Below are 16,342 nucleotides of genomic sequence, written 5' to 3' on the forward strand. Positions count from 1 at the left end.
GTTTTCAAAGCATGGTTTTTGTCAGCCTTACCAAGTCGAGGTCTTTGAGTGAGACTCTATAAATCTAAACTTTCAGCAGACATTCCCAGGAACACCAACTCACTGAAAAGTTTTAAAATCACTGTTCAGGGGGATAACACTTTAACTGCGGAACCAAGGGTCTCTTCCTCCTTCCTTCCCTCCTTCCCTCCTTCTCTCCCTCCCTCCATCCTTTCTCCTTCCTTTCCTCCCTCTTTCTTTTTCCCTCTCCTCTTCTTTTTCCCGTCCCATGCTTTTTATTTCTTTTAAGCTTAATCACTTCGTCTTTTCTCCCATATTTTCTGCCAAAGTTTACTCTTGTCCACATGCCAGTGACAACCAAGATAAGCACAATGAAATCAAATGTATTAAAGGTAGTTAGATTTAATTACATGATGAAAAATGAATTCACCAGGCTTTCTTTCAGGAAGAACAAGTTATTTAGAAAACTTTCTTGGCAAGTACTTGGGATATGAGCTGAGGCCTCTAGGGGCTTGATATGAACAGCAAGGCTCTGTAGGGGGCAGACAGGAATGTGTTTATTGCTCCTGAGCTGAGGAGAGATAGGGAGGTTGAAGCCCAGGAGGTGGGAGAGGACCAGAAAGATCAATTGGGAGGGGCTTATAAACCACGATGTGGCTATTCCCAGCACGCTCTCAAAATTTAAAGTATATCAAAAAGGTTTATAAGATTTACATTAGTGGAGATTTTGAGTCATGCAATGCAAGCTGAATTTTGTATCCAGGTTGGTAGGAGAGAAAAAGAAAATTCAGGGAGGCACAAAGAAGCAAGTGGGAGTGAACCTCAGGAACACACAGATTTCTGGGAAATCCCAGGGAGGGCTTCAGCTTGCTTACCCCAAGCCATGAAATTGGGGTCTAAGCCAAGTTGAAAGATCTCTTAGGAATTGAGTGGCTGCATAATTTGTCAGAAAATCAGGACACTTTTGAGAGTTACAGCGCATGTTTGAAATAATCATTGAAGGACAACAGGCATACACTGGGGAAAATGGCCATTCTCCCTAGAAAGGCCTTTGATATTTTGGGTTCCTAGGAAAAAGGAGAGAAAAGGTTTGTGGAGGCCATTTAGAAGGTTTCTCCTAGACCAGGCTCAGGCTGGTAGGGATACAGATGAAGTGAAAGCAATTTGACAGCAGCTGGAGAAGCGCAGGAAATGAATCACAGATGTCTCCACTTCTGTGAGAAGATTAATTTTCATGTGCTTAGGTAAAAGATGATAGCAAATTAAGTTTTGATAGGAGTTAAAAGATACCCAGGTAAATTACCAACACTGATAAAGAAAAAAAGGATAAAAGAAAGATGGAAGAAAGGGAAGAAGAGAGTAGGAAAATAAGGAAGAAAGGAAAAAAGAAATGAAGGCAGGAAGGCAGGAAGGGAAGGAGGAAGGGAGGGAGGAAGGAAGGAAGGAAAGAAGGAAGGAAGGAAGGAAGGAAGGAAGGAAAGAAGGAAGGAAGGAAGGAAGGAAGGAAAGGAAGGAAGGAAGGAATGTTACTTTGAGGCTGTTTGTTCCTGGCTGTTTTTCTGGGTAAACTGACTGTAGAATTCAAAACTTTGCTTTGAGTGATGCATCACAGAACTAAGACATGGCTGTCAAACAACTGCTCAACTAAATGGCAGGCAGTGTGGTAATGTAAAAAGAGATGAGGCTTTGAAATCAGGGAAACCTACGCTGCAATCCCATGGAAACAAGACGGTAGTAAAACAGAGTTGGCTGCATGGAAGAAGAGTTTCTCAAGGAGAGTCACAGTTTCCAAAAACACCCTCTCCTTTTGCTTTCTACCACAAATCCATTTTTTAAAAACCCTGTCTATTGTTGCATCATGTAAAGACAGTCAAACAATATCACAAAATTTTCAGGATTTCTTTGCAATGGGTTTCTTTCCACTGTAAGCTTTATGGCACACATAGATTTCAGTGTAGGGGTTACAGAGGTTTCTAAGAAGCAGACAATTATTCTCCAAGTAGCTGAAACTGAAGTTCAAGGGAAGATCCTGTGATTTCTTGGTGGGAGAGATGGCACAGATATTGAAGTGCTATATATAGAAAATCATCACCAATAACATCAAAAAGCCCAAAGCATTCAAGCAGGAAAGCCATATCAAATGTCACAAGAGAGAATGTTCCAGGCTTGAGAGGTTAATTTGCAGTTGGACTTCTCACACAGGCAAGTTGATGGAGCACTTTCCTGGGGTATGTTTATCTGGACCAACACAGGGAAGGCTGCTGGTCTAAGTTAGATCACACGTGCAGAGGCCTTGCAATGTACATATGAGGGGGAGGTGGGGAACCATGGGATGGGTAAATCAAGTGAAGACAGGGCCAATGGCCACAGTGGGTCACTACCGAGCAGGGTAACCACTTGTTGAAGCCACCAGACTTGAGCAATAGTGGTATATATGTGTCAGGACTAAAACTGCCTTTCAAGTCCTTGCCTAGGTCTTGTCAAAGCTGGAAGCTCTATCATTTCAGATCTGCAAGCAGTTTTCTGCTAAAAACTACCCCTTTGGAAACATAGTACTCTATTTTCTTGTCTGAGAAAAATTACCTGGATGGGCCCTTTGGTGGTGCACATAGAAAAAACCAGCATTGTCCAGGGTCCTTGGGGAAAACCTATAAGGAGCCATGAAACCGAATACACATTTTTAGAAGAAGTTTGGTAACTTAAAATGGAATGTTTGACTGAGCCATAGCTCTGTTTTCATTGTCAATATTTTGTGGTGGAACAGAAGTGGCGCTTTTTTTTTTTTTCCCCACTGAGATTCCATTTGCCTTGTGCCTGTGTACCTGGGATGGTCCTTGGTGGTATTAGTGTGTTTCTGTTATAATGTATAATCAGAAGATGGCTGGTGAATACTCCTGTCATCTTGAAAAGGCATGGTGAAAAACAGAAAGTAGACCATCCTGGGTGAAGACCACCCTAAACCATTGTGTTGATAATCTATGGGCAGAGTTCTTGAACATTTAGTGGCTCAGCTTGGAGAACTGCCTGGATGTCACACAACTACATTCTGATCACCTATTTAGCGTTATGTGTGTATGTGTGGGTGGTGGGTGTGGGCGATGGGGAAGGAGATGTGTTTTCTTGAAGACAATGGAATTCCTCATTGTCTATCATTCAGGATTGAGGTCAATACTAGGACAGAGATAGAAAGCGGTCTTAAACATGATGCAGGAAGCACAGTTTCTGCCCTCTGCATCCCATGGTGAGTAAGCATGGACTCTGGGACTAAGATACGCTTGAGATTATTGCCTAGAGAGAGAAGCTGCTCTCCCTGCATGGAGAAGTTTAGAATGCACACAGTGAGGCAGCTCTGTGAAGACCTCATGAGGAAGTGGGGGTCTAGGCCTAGGGTGGGGGTGTTCTAAACAGACTCACCGTTAGTTGCAAAAATTGATAGATTCTTGTTTCCTTTCATTTACAGCCCCAGATACAGTCAAATATTCCTTAAAAAAAAAAACAAAAACCAACTCAACCAAGCAACATCAACAACAAAGTTCTAACTTTATGTAGAGGAGGCTTTGAAGGGAAGGGAGGGAAGGGAGGGCAACTCCCCAAACCTGACCCCCGAGTTCAGCCTCGTGGGATAAGCACCCACCTGAGGAGGGTGAGCAGAGGTCTCAGCAGAGTGCAAGAGAAAGGAGGACAGGGCAGGAGCCACACAGATGCCACAGAAGGTTTAGGGCACCGCCACTCTCGACACACTAAGGAAGAGAGAGAAACTGGCAAGCGTGGGGAGCTACAGCAGCCGAGCAGGTGAGGTGTTGTCATTCACATCCCATCTCTAGCTCGGTGACCTCATTTGGACTTCTAAGTTGCTGCAGTTAATGCAATATACAAATTACAGCAACAACCATCGTGATGATGTAAAATAATGATATGATAACAGTAATACCATGATTGCCGTCTTTCAAACAAAAAACAAAAGACGTACTGCTCATAAAATCTTGAACAATTGTAAAATGCTTTTCTCACTCTTCCCCTCCTATCTTTCTGAGCTGACTGTTCCCTATAAATGAGTCATTTCAATAGGAATGTTAATGTATTTGACATGTGTCAACATCACCCTGAAAAAAAGAAGATGTTGGATTGTTTTACTGGCTCACACAGTGCAAAGAGAACTGACAGTGTGTGTTTGTCTGGGCCTTACACTTATGAGGCATATACAAATCTAGCATCTCATGGAATCCTTCTGTCAGCCCAGGAATCCACTCACCACCTACGTTCCCGCTGTCTCTCCTTCGAGTTAAAAATGTGCTCTTCATAGACTTGGTGTTCTTTCTTCAGAAACATTGATGGAGACTTTACTGTATGCACTAGGTATTGACAATATGAGAATAAAGTATCTACCACAACATGTGAAGATAGTAATATAGAGACAACACACGCTAATGCACTTGAAAATGTACTCTGCTTGGCTGGGCACGGTGGCTCACGCCTGTAGTCCCAGCACTCTGGGAGGCCAAGACGGGTGGACCACGAGGTCAGGAGTTCAAGACCAGCCTGGCCAAGATAGTGAAATCATGTCTCTACTAAAAATACAAAAATTAGCCAGGCGTGGTAGCGGGCTCCTGTAATCTCAGCCACTCAGGGGGCTGAGGCAGGAGAATTGCTTTAACTCAGGAGGTGGAGGTTGCAGTGAGCCAAGATCATGCCATTGCACTCCAGCCTGGGCCACAGAGTGAGACTCCATCTCAAAAAAAAAAAAGAAATATACTTTGCTCTTAGGTAACTTTGCTTTTAGGTAACAAGTATAAAATTTACATATAATGGCATTGGTCACATACGTGTGCTGGCTGTATACTGACTATTTTTAGACCTATTTCTTGGGAATACTGAATCCTGAAAACTATATTTCCCCCATTCCTTTAGGAACGGGCTCCTGATTGGCTTTAGCCAATGGGAACCAATGGTTAGAGTGGGAAGGCGAGAGAAAGAGAGTAGCCAGGATATTTTTCCTTTTCTTGTTATGCTCTGATCAGCATCTCCAGCAAATGCTTGTCTCTCCTCCAGAATTCCAGCTCCACCCAGAAAGCCTCTGTCATCCATGCTGCTGCCACACAGCTCCGGCTTTTGAGTTTTGAGAAAGCCACATCCTTTTGTCTCTCCAGCCCTAGAAGAATCTAGTTGCTGCAAACCTGTGGGTTGCTTCCTCATACCCTTTAATGTCTTTGTACCTTATGATATGGTTTCCCATACTGAATGTTTGCCATTGAGCTCTTAAGCTTTGATTTTTCTTTCTGGCTGGAACATAACTGATCTAGAACATCTAGAACATTCCAAACAGCAATACACATGTAGGAGTGAAACGTCAGTGTGCTATTATCTAACCGGCTGGTACCTCTTCAGTTTGTTTCTTGGTGGCCTGAAAAATATTCTGAAAATTGCATGGACCTATAGGTATTGTTTCACTCAAGCCTTCTGGGTGTGAGTTTTCTAATAATATTGTTGGCATATGTATGAGCGATTCTTGATATAAACAACAACAACAAAAATAAACTGGGGGATATACAGTCTGAAGGTTGGAGGTAGCTGAGAAAAAGTTTTCCAGATGATCCTGAACTTTGGTGGGGAGAAGCTTGTTGAAACCAAAAAGAGATGGCAAATCTCAGCAGAGTAATTGGCTTCTCTCTTAGATCACCCCATGGGCTTTATCCAGCTGGGGTATTTTTTCTTCTTTCATAAAACAGGCTATTTTGCTCCCAAGTCACATGGAAGCTTGGTTAAGATGCTTGGATTTCATGTTCCCTTGTTCACCAGACTTGTTATATTTGAAAGAGAATTTGGTCTTGTCCTTGAGGACTTGGCTAAAGAAGATACGAGGCCTGGCTTTTCTGGAACTTCCAGACAAGTTGCACAAAGGCAGTAATGACTCCTAGGTTGAAAGGATAGGAGGCTGCAGGTCTCAGTGTGATTGCGCTGGGTGACCGGGACACACACACACACGGTCTACTGTGCCCAAAGAAACAGTAAGGTGAAATCAATCAAGGCTCCATGGTGAAGACTTGAGTTTCTCAGGTGCTAGCAGGAGTGAGACAGACTCAAACTTGGCCAAGAAAATTAGCAATGGGCGTACCTCATAAAACATTTAAGTTCAGGCTCATCTCAATTAAGCCTCCCAGAGCCTCAGGTGTTTGTCCAAAGCTTACCTGGGCCTGAACTCCTGGAACCAAGCAAGTTTGCTGGGGCCTGCAAGAACATGCTTCCCCATGAGAAACTTGGCAGTAGGAACCCCCTGTCCTCATTCTCATACCCAGTCTAAAAAGAACCATGTGAAAACTATGAAAAGTAGGTTTCAAACATTTCTAAGCTATGAAAAATCTGGATTTAATTTTAACCAGCTATATCCAAGTCTGGTGTAAAAACTCAAAAGTTATCTCTCTGTCCCAGGTGAAGCTGTTACTTCTACAATATGGAATCATAATCTCTCCATTGGACAAACAATCAGTGATGGGCATTGCCTAAAATGTTGTCCTCTCTTTCCTGAACTCTGGGCTGAAAACTGGATTGGTGTAAGCTAGATTTGGGGGTCAGATCCGGTCAAATGAAGTTAGTTTCCTCTTACTTCCTACAGTCATTAAAAGCCTTTATCTACGATTTTTAGTAACAATGATAATGACAATAATAATTGACATTAATGGAACCCTTACTCTATGCTGGGCATCATGCTAAGCATTTTACAAGTGATTATCTCGTTTTATCCTTACAGCTACACTATGGGTGGGTACTGTGATTATCTACCTACATGGTAGAGACAAGAGATACAGGTTCTGGGAGGCTACATTACTTGTCTGAATTCACTCAGTTATTAAATGGCAGGAATTAAACTTGGGTCTGTGGTTCCAGAGCTCATGCTTCTAAGCACTTTGCTGGGTGAGTCTCTGCTGAGATACTCTTCATGAGAAGGAACACAGCTATCTAAATAAATTATTCTGTTAATAAGATAATGGGCATGAAAATGCTGTGAGAACTGCAAAGTCTCTTAAAGGTTAAGAATTAATTATTACAAGGAAATTCTATAGTGTGGTAGGAACACCAGAAAAAGGAAACTGGAAAGGATATTGATCATGAAATTAAAAGACTCGTATCTCAGAAGCCTATCAGTGTAATGATTATGAATTTGTAAAACTTAAGTATTCAAGGCCTGGAAGGAAGAAATATGGTGAAACAGGGAAAAAGATTAATTTGTGGGGAGGTATGAAAATGAGGATAAATCTTTCTTTCTTTGATTCTGATTTCAGTGAGATCATTTGTACAAATCTTAAAACCAAAGCACAGACTGTACGAATCCATGTTGAACACTGGACTTTCAGGACTACTGTACGGCTAACCACAGCCCTGCAAGGCCAGGCTCAGCATGTCACAGTTTTGCCACTGAACAGGACTCTTCGGAAAGATCGCAAACACTACATGGAAAATGACTATATTCTTTCTGCAAGGCCACTCTCTTAGACATCACCCTAACAAAAAGAATTATGGGTTGGAAGAGGAGAAAGGATGCAAAGTTTGTGCCTTGACCTAAAAAAGGTCATATGCACCTCTACTGATTCTTGGAAACATTAACTGCAGTGGATCTCAAATTCTACTGTGCATAAGAATGACCTGGTGACCCTCTAAAAGTGTAGATTTTCTGGTTTCACCCCTAGACCATGTGACTCAGATGTCCAGTGAGGCCAGGAACTCCTCATTGTTAACCTGTGCCCTATTTTAACAAGCCCTGCTGGGAGTTGGGATGTTGGTGGTCTGCACAGCACACTGAAATAGAGGAATTCCCTACTCAAAGACCCCTTTATGTCCTGATTACAATCTGCAATGAGATTATAGAATCATTAAATCACGATTAAGCCAATGTGGAGACTGATATTTGTTGTATGAAACTATTACTGATTGGGTTTGTTCTTAGAAAACTAGACTTCCAGGGCCGGGTGCGGTGGCTCAAGCCTGTAATCCCAGCACTTTGGGAGGCCGAGACGGGCAGATCACGAGGTCAGGAGATCGAGACCATCCTGGCTAAAGTGGTGAAACTCCGTCTCTACTAAAAAAAAAAAAAATACAAAAAAAAACTAGCCGGGCGAGGTGGCAGGCGCCTGTAGTCCCAGCTACTCGGGAGGCTGAGGCAGGAGAATGGCGTAAACCCGGGAGGCGGAGCTTGCAGTGAGGTGAGATCCAGCCACTGCACTCCAGCCTGGGTGACAGAGCGAGACCCCGTCTCAAAAAAAAAAAAAAAAAAAAAAAGAAAAGAAAACTAGACTTCCAGAACCGTGGCCAGGGTGAATTTGGGGCAGACCCTATACCCAGCCCTATGCAAGAACTTTTATCTATAATCTCATTTCATACTTAAAATAACTTAGGGAGATTAGTGTTACTTTGCAGGTGAGGGAACTAAGGATTAGGACAATAAATACCTTCAATGAGGTCACGTGGCTAAGAAGTACTGAAATCAGGATTCTAAATCAACATACATATTTGACCCTTTTCAGTATACCATGCAACATCTAAACTCCTGTCTTCAAGCAAAACATGTCACGGGTCGATTGTGATTGGAGCAACTGTAATTCAGGGGAGAACTTGGACATTATGGATGAATTGATTAAATTCACATTGCCGCAGTCCGCCCTTGGTACCTACTGCTCTTACACTGGGAATTTATATCCTAAGGACTTAATCTTTTTCCAAGTGGAATCCCCGGGTTCAGAGCCTCTACTCTGGGATCATCCATGCTATCTTTCTACTGCTGGGGTAGCCTCTTCCTCTACTTCCCCATTTGGGACTGAAACTGATGGCTGTCATTGACTAGCCCCCATGACAAAGGATAAGCTTAATATATCCTGTATCCTGGTCTTGACTTTGTCATGATTATAAAAATGGGGAAAGCTTACCCTTTCTGCAATTATAATTATTCTTTTAAAATATTTTAAGAATATTTAACTTTTATGATGACAAAAAGGGCAAACAGTGAAACATAGCAAATAAACCACTAAATACATAGTATGTCAAGTAGTAAACATTGGTGTAGAGAGGAATAAGCAGGGCAAGAAAGATAAGGAGGGGAGAAAAACTAATGTGTATGTTACATATATATATATAAGTTATACACGCATATATATCAATCCATATTAATATGTAGATACTCTGGAAAACATTGAACACCTTTTAAAAATATTACTCCTAGTTCTACTACATACAGATAACCAATGTTAACAGTTTGGTCTATTTCCTTTTGGGTTTTTTTCCTCTATATTAAATTGGGATTACATCCAATTCGCTTTCATAAGGTAAGCTGCATTTTTTTACCTAGCATGTCATAATCATTCTCCCATGTCATTAAGATTGCTTTGAAAACATGATTTTATATTTAAAGGTTTGCTAAGTACCATTGTAGGAAGGCACTGAAATTGATTAAGTCATTTCCTCTGTTATTGGACATTTAGATTATTTCTCATTTTTTCACCCACATAAATATCCCACGGATGTACTTTCTTACGTATAAATCTTTATGTGTATATCTAAACATTTTCTTGGAATAAATCTGTGTTTTTGAGTTTGTTCCCCCAGGTTCTTGATGTTATTTGCCCAGTTGTCCCCTAGAAACAGGGTGAAAACTCTGCAATTCAGTGATCTTGCCACTCCAGGGCCAGCAGATCCTTTTATAAGCTCTCCAAAGAGTTCTGTTCTGGGCTTTCATTGAACTGATCCAATCTGGTCTAGTTCTCCCAGGTCCAAGAATACCTACATGCCACTTCCCAGAGTGATGCTCCCAATGACCCTTCCCATCCACACCCTGGAGTGGAATATCTCTTCCCACAGGGGTGCCTTTCCTAGAGACTGGAGGGGCAACCGTCGTCCCTTCCCCTGTGTTTTGCTTGAGTGAGTCATAATCTATTCCTGGCCTCTCAGAGCCCCCCTCCAGGATGCTGTAATCACAGCACTAACCTGTGTTCACATTTCCCATTATTGAGCAGAAATTCCCCTGTGCCTCCACACAGCCTGGCTGTTTCCTAATGACCCCAGCTCCCAACTTCTAATGGCCCCATCCTCATTTCTCCCAAGAGCCAGCTCTTTCTGCTAGTGTTTTAAGAATCCTGATCCAGACGAAAATCCTCCCATGATGTCCATCTGGTCAAATTGAAGGTGATGTAAGCAATGAGACAGAGAGACGGGTGTGTCTGCATCGATAGGACAGAGGAACCTCCCAGGACTATCCATCTTCTGTCTCCTCCAGTGACATCCAACTGCCCTTCTCCTAGTCTGGGATTTGGGGATGACAGACAACATCCCTAATTGCCAGTGCCACACTATAGAGACGGGGTGGGTGCTGGGCTCTGAGCATAGCCCCCGCTTCCAGCCCTCATAACGACCTCCTGGAGATGCTGCTTCTTTCTTAGTGCACAAATCCTACTCAGAAAGTGGATGTTCCCCTTTGCACTTAATCATGTGGGAGATTTAACCCTTGGAGGAAATGGTAGCAGGGACAGCAGAGACTTTTGTGGATGTGGATCTGTTCCAGGGTTGGAGCTGTTTGTTCTATCTCAAGGAGAAGGCCCTCATCCACTCTTGACCTCAACTGCAGTTTCCTCAAAATGGATAAAATGCTGTGCTGATGTAGAGAACGGCGATCAGAAGTGATTACAAAGCATGCCGCAAGCACAAACATAATGATTGTTTTAAAAAAGGAAAATGTTATCAGCACTGGACAATGCAAACATCTCCTCTATTTTTTTTTTTTTTTTTGGTTCCTATGAAGCCACCTGGGGATCAAGTTTTCCATTTCTCCCTTCCTTGATTAGGGTGGGATAAGGTTCACATGCTTCCATGACCAACTGCCAAGTACATGGGTTTTATGTTAGGCAACTATTTCTGGGAAGAGATGGGTAGATGGTGAGGGAGAGAAAGTAGAAAAAATGGTTTTCAGTTGCAAACTCAAGAAGTTACCTCTGAACTTCGATGTAATAGTTAACCAGTAATTAAATTATTAAAACAAAAATAGCCTTCTCTCCAAATCCCCAAGGAACTGCTAAAGAGTAAACTAGAGCTCTTGTAATGACGGTAGCACAAAACGGCAGCAGGACACTCCAGAGAGATGCGGGTCGGGAAAGCTGCCTGCTGAAACTCCTGGTCACCTGGATGTTGAGCTGCTTCTAGCACTCCTGCCTCAATCAGGTTTAAGGAGAAAGTCATGTGTTAGCTCAAAAAATCTGATGATGTTCTCACTGGGTTCCAGGAATTCTGATAGAGCCTGGAGGTTCGGAGGTGAGTAAGCTAGAGAAAGTTCCTCGTTTCATGGAAATTTCGTTCTAACGGAGTAAAGGAAGATCATCAACTGGTAAACAAGCCAACAGACACCATAATCTCACAGCCTGATAGCTACTTGAAAAAAATTAATAAAGGTCATAAAATGTCAACGTTGTTAGCAAAGGACTGAGAGTAAAGTCTGCTTCTCTGCCTTCCATTCCATTCTCAGGAACCAAAGACAAATTTTTGAAGGGAAAATGTGATTATGCGTAATCACTGGACTTTGGCATTTCATTACTGGCCCTTTAAATATCATCTTCTTTCCTCCACGAAACTGCGCATATCGTAAAAGTGGAGACAGGGCCGCTTTTTCACTTCACCCCCTCACTGTTGCACATAGTCGGAGCGCAGTAAATATTTGTTGGATGGATGGATGAATTAAAAGAGGATCTATTTGGTAGTGGTGGAAGGGACTGCTGTGACTGATACTTAAGACAGGTGCGAGCCAGTTGGTGTCTATCGAGGGAGCACCCAACTGGAGAAGCAACATGAAGCAGAACATAGGTTGCCTGTGGAGTTAGGAAACTGACTCTAGGTTTGGCTCATCATTGGCTCCAAATATGTCAACTTCACGGCCCTTTCTGCTGCAACCCCGGCATAGGAGTGTGGATAGGTAAACCTCAGAGCAGCAATTTGATGGTATTAGGCCTAGAAGGATTTCCATTGTTAGGCCATTGAGAAGAACGGTCAATTCAATGACTTAATATTGCCATTTAGAATCCCAAGAATGCAGGAGAGATTGTAGGGTCAAGAGGAGATGAGCCTAGCCCTCAGGGGTTCTTAAACACTTAGATTATGGTGTTTATGAAGCTACTCTAAGTTCTTCCTTTATTTGCAGAATTGGCATAATCACCAAGTAATGAGCTTTGCTGTTAGTACACCTGATTCTGTTTATGCCCATTACCTTTGCTTAAACATTATATCCACATCATTCCTAAAACGGTTATGTTTCCTGTTTAAGTCAATTGGAAGTCTGAAGGCTAAAAGCTTGTTTGAAAAATCAGATCTGAAAGTCAAACTGGCTTCATCAGTGAATTTCCTAAGAGAAGAGAGATTCAACTTCAGGCTGGACATGTCAAGGATGTTAAAGATCAAACACTGGCAAATAATTGAAAAAAAAATGTTTGTATGAAATGCTGCCTGAACCTGACATTTTGTGAGCCTGTGACACAAAACATTCATTTGGTGAGCTGTCAAAGAAGACTTTATCCTCATGCATCCATGACAAATACTTGGGATGAGGATCCAGGGGATTTTCTAGTCCTTGGTTTTCTCATCTGTGAAAAGGGGTTGAAAAATCCTATCTTCCAGAATTGTTGTAAGGCTTCCAAGGAGTAATACTTAGGAAATACCAGGTTCCTAGTCAGCACTTAATAAATCTCAGTTAAATTTGAATCTGAACTCTTTCAATACAGGGGCACTGAAAGTTTAGCATTTCTCAATAATATAAGCTACCCTGAGCCAAGGCAAAAATCAGTAGGACTCCAACGTTCCCACTCCCTGATTATGGAAGCAGTGAAAAATGTGTTGATTTTATCCTTTTGGTGAGTTGTACACCCACCTAGTAAGACCAGGCCTAAACATATGGTCCCAATTTCTTGTCTCAAGGGAAAGACCAGTGTTCTTAGAGAAGCTAATTTTTACCAGTCTCTGTAAAAAGCAATTTCCCATCCATGGAAAGTGGATTGGCCTGAACAGGCTCTGTTAACTGTGCTCAAGGCAGATGCCAAGCCCAGCAGAGGGCATTTGGCTGTGCTAGCTCTACTTCTATCCACTCTCGTCTCTAACCTCTACCCTCTGTCTATCTATGAGACCTCACAGGTCTGTTCCTCTATGAAGCCTGTCTTGATCGCTCTAATTGGGTTTAAGTCCCGTTAGCACACGTTGTCACTGTGTCATGAACATACATCCTTGTGGTAGTGTTAAGTTTGGATTTGTGAAGGTTTGGGTAATACTATTTCTCCCACTTGACTGTAAGCCCCGTCTGTGTTGGCTCCCTCTATCCCAGTGCCTAGCAGAGGGGCAGAACACACTCCACAGGAATACTTGTGGAAAGGAGAAAGAATGCTTGAGAGGCTGTTGGCTGAAAAGAACACTGAAAGCAGGAGAGACCAACCATTGTGTGGATAGGCGTCTCACCGCACCGGGCAAAGCCGGGCAAACAGAGGGAGTGGAGGGCTACAACAGGAGGGATTTAGGACAGTGTTCGGGAAGAAAGCTGCTTTGCAAACATCCTTTACAATTCAGGGCTGCCTCAAGAGTTACAGTGGGATCCTAGGGAAAACAGCCAGCAATTATATCAGCCTCTGCAAACACAATAATCTGCTTTGCTCCAATCCCGATTTTTATTTTCCATAGGTTTTAAAGAAAAGTTAGAAGATAAACTTTACGGAGAAAGATTATAAGCAGGGTTCTGGCTAGGCTTTTTAAGCTAGGGGGATTTAAGGAAAGGAGACAGTACTATCTCTCTGAGACCAAGTGAGTCTCTGGGGATGGGTGGAGCCGAAAACCTCTCACTTGCTGGGCGATACTGTCTGGTGTTGACGTTCAAAAACATCCCCTTTAAGTTATCAAAGGAACCATCTTTTAGGTGCTGTCTGTTAGGGTAGGAGGTGGGCACGCCAAGGTCTTCTCCTGCTTCGAAGGAAAGAAGGAAGCTAGCTGGGGCCTTTCTGCTGAGCGTGTTAGACAACAGCACAGTGAGTACAGACACGTTTCCCTTGAATGCCAGGCTCAGAGCAAGGGTGAGGGTGGCACACAGGCATCTGCTAAGCTGAAAAAAGTCATGCCAGCAGGGGCTTCTTCACCAGCCAACCCTGCTCCTACCTGGCAGGCCACTTCCCAGGCAGTTTCCAAACAAAAAAACAGAAGAGATTTCATTTCTCACTTCAATTATTATTATTATTTTTTTGGCTTCTGCATTCCCAGTCCCTACATTCTGAATAAACAACCTTTTGTTGTAAATGGATAACTTGTAAGCCATAGGCACTCAGGGAGGGCAGAGAAGCTAGCTAAGGAGGGGAAATCTGTGCTCCAGGACTGGGCCTGCCTACTGTGTTGTTATGTGACTGGGCTACATGTGTCTCCACGTCTGTCTCCGCGTCCTCACCTGGAAAGAGGGATAATTTTGCATGCCATCTTGACAGCCACAGTGGTGAAGCCATACAAGATGAATTAGAAGAAGGCACCTTGAAAAAAAGAAAAAAGAAAACTGTGTAAGAAAAAAAAAAACCCACACACTTTGTTAAATATGCTCCACTTGATAATTCTTCATAAAATTAGAATCACAGTGACTTCCAGTATGCAGTTGAGTTTACATGAAGTCTGAAGTCACTTGTTAAAGAAATGCTTTTACAGGCTTGCTTCACCGGGCAGAGAACTGGCTCTACTGTCTCACAGATGTGGGACGTGACCAGCTTCGATCAGAGTGGCCTTGATCCAGTTACTTTTCCTCTGTGAGTTGTAGTTCCCACATTAGTTGAGGAGAGGCTGCTGAGGTGGATGTGTGTTGCAGGATGAAGATAAAATGTTCCCCAAAGATACAGAACACATATCTTTTCTACTCATTCCTGGATTCTTGAGGAAGATCCGGTTAAAATGCAAGTGTTAAATACAGTGATGGGGCCGGATGGGCCTAGGGTGATAAACATGCTTATTCTGAGAATTGGTAGTTATGCATAGGACTGTATGGGGCTGGCGTAGCCCCAGCGGCATAGGTTCTACTGAGACCTATCCCCAGATGGGAGCCATAAGCACACGGGCAATTGTACAGCCATGCAACCACACCAGTAAGTGGGTAGAACCAAGAGCTCCAAAGCTACACAGACAGGTTCCATTCCTGCTTCTGCCTCCCCTGCTCAGTGCCTCTGTTCACCCATGGGCACACCAAGCTCTGAATAGGATGAAGCGTGGCAACTACTCAACACAGTATCTGGTACAGAGTAAGCCCTCGGAAACGATAGTATTATTATTAACAATAGTATTATTAATCCGAAGTACCTGGGGCTGCATATATCTCAGTACTCTTTTCCTCCTGGGCAATTTCCATTTTCTAAACCGAGGTCCTGCTTTTTCAGCAAGGAAACTGCTAAATGCTCCCGCATCAGCGTGTGCGTGTGCGTGTGTGTGTGTGTGTGTGTGTGTGTGTGTAGGGGCAAGGGGCTCAAGTGTTGGAAGTGGCCCAGCGCGTGTGTGTGTGTATGTGTGTAGGGGCTGGGGGCTTAAGTGTTGCAGGTGGTGAAACGTGTGTGTGTGTGTGTGTGTGTGTGTGTGTGTGTGTGTGTGTCTCTCTAAGGGCTGGGGGCTCAAGTGTTAGAAGTGGTTCAGCGCGTGTGTGTGTGTAAGTGCGTGTATGGGTGTGTGTAAGGGCTGGGGGCTCAGGCACTGGAGGTGGCTCCGCGTGTGTGTGTGTGTGTTCAGGGGCTGTGGTCTCACCTGTCTGAGGTGGCCCAGAGGCCGGTTAGAGACTGGGAGGGAGGGCAGAGGCAAGAGAGTCAGCGGGTGCTCTCGCGAGAGTTCACCGAGTTGGTAAAGTTATTAAAACACAAAATACACATTCGCACCAGGAAAAAAAACAACCCCCCGCTCGTCCCGCCCTGTCCCTCCAGGCTGCGCAACGCTGGAGGGCGATGGGAGCGCCAGACAGGTAGGTCGAGCCTAGCACGTGAACCTTCCACCGGCCCGAGCTCCGGGGCGCCGCGCCCCCGGCCCCGCCCCGCCTTAAAAAAAAAAAAGAAGAAGAAGAAGAAGAGAAAAAGCCGCAGGGAGAGGCGCGGAGGCCGCGGCGTCCCGGGCTCCATCCGCGACCTAGAAGAGGAGGAGCCCAGACGCCCCTCGCGCGTCATTGGTCCATCCGCCTAGCAACAGCTGCGGCCGGACCAATGGGAGCCGCGAAGCGGCCGGCCCCGCTCCAGAAACATGGAGCGGAGACGTTCGCTGTCCCAGCCGGGAAAACAAACCAGTGGACCCTTCACATCCCAGCGCTGACTTTTCTTTCTTACCCTGCCTGCCCTCC

General features: G+C 43.8%; 1 long non-coding RNA gene across 1 annotated transcript in view; it reads right to left on the reverse strand.

The window, feature by feature from the left end:
* Positions 1-16,021, reverse strand: part of LOC126943996 (uncharacterized) — a 30,255-nt gene extending 14,234 nt beyond the window's left edge. The window contains exons 1-2 of the long non-coding RNA XR_007721925.1: positions 15,328-16,021; positions 14,438-14,516 (exon numbers count right to left, since the gene is read on the reverse strand). This is a non-coding gene — a long non-coding RNA (uncharacterized LOC126943996). The remainder of the gene's footprint in view (positions 1-14,437; positions 14,517-15,327) is intronic.
* Between the last annotated feature and the right edge of the window lie 321 nt (positions 16,022-16,342).

This window comes from Macaca thibetana, chromosome 20, assembly GCF_024542745.1.
Source record: "Macaca thibetana thibetana isolate TM-01 chromosome 20, ASM2454274v1, whole genome shotgun sequence".
NCBI lineage: Eukaryota > Metazoa > Chordata > Mammalia > Primates > Cercopithecidae > Macaca > Macaca thibetana.